The sequence below is a fragment of the Chiloscyllium punctatum genome, chromosome 5 (genome assembly GCF_047496795.1).
Source record: "Chiloscyllium punctatum isolate Juve2018m chromosome 5, sChiPun1.3, whole genome shotgun sequence".
NCBI lineage: Eukaryota > Metazoa > Chordata > Chondrichthyes > Orectolobiformes > Hemiscylliidae > Chiloscyllium > Chiloscyllium punctatum.
Window position 1 is genome coordinate 52,249,433 of NC_092743.1, and position 1,053 is coordinate 52,250,485.

The window sequence follows — 1,053 nt, forward strand, 5'->3', positions numbered from 1 at the left end:
AGGAAGCAGGAATTATCAACAGCGCTTCGCCCAGATGCCCACTGAAGGTGTTACCTAGTAGGGTGATTAAATGTCTGGAAATGAATCTTACAATTCAACAAGCAAACCTACATCCAGAATTTCTGAATTGGTTAAAGAGCCAACTCCATCTCTCTGATTAACCCTGATGTTCTGTACTTTTAGAACCCAGATTGTAAATGTTGTTAACCAAATGGATGGTGGCTCTTAATTGATGAAGGGCTTTTGCCCGAAACATCAATTTTTCTACTCCTCAGATGCTGCCTGACCTGCTGTGCTTTTCCAGCACTACGCTAATCTTGACTCTAATCTCCAGCATCTGCAGTACCCACATTCACTCTTAATTGAGGATGACTATAAGGAAGAAGCATGACACTCTATAAAGAAGAGGATGAGTATTTTGGTGAATAAACAGATGAGAACATATTGAAGTGTATAGACTGAGAAGGGTGGTTGGCCTTGCAAGGTGAATTTGTGTGAGGAGTGATGTATGGTGCTGGAAATGCACAGCAGGTCAGGCAGCCTCCAAGGAGCAGGATAATCGACATTTCGGGCATAAGCTTATGCCCGAAATGTTGATTTTCCTGCTCCTCGGATGCTGCCTGACCTGCTGTGCTGTTCTAGCACTACATCCTCGACTCTGATCTCCAGCATCTGCAGTCCTCACTTTCTCCCCTTGAGGAGTGGTATGCTAGAGAAGACTTGATAAAGCAGAATGAGGGCTCATCATCATATAAACAAGATATAGTTAAATGTGCCAACACATTCAGTATCCCTATGCTGATTATGTGACTAAACTACTGAATCTAGGAGAATAGCACTAGGTTCCTACTACTAATAGCCTTCACTACCTTGGTTATACGTCTTTGGTTTCACTGACAGGCACCTTCCTGCCATTTGTAGGAAACAGTATCTTGCTATGACGATTACAATCTCCTGCATCACGTCTTGGGAGGTGGCAATAAAGTGAGCCATAGTTTCTGAGTAACTACACTTCAATCAATCAGTTTCTCGTGTTTTCTCAAGTTCAGAATT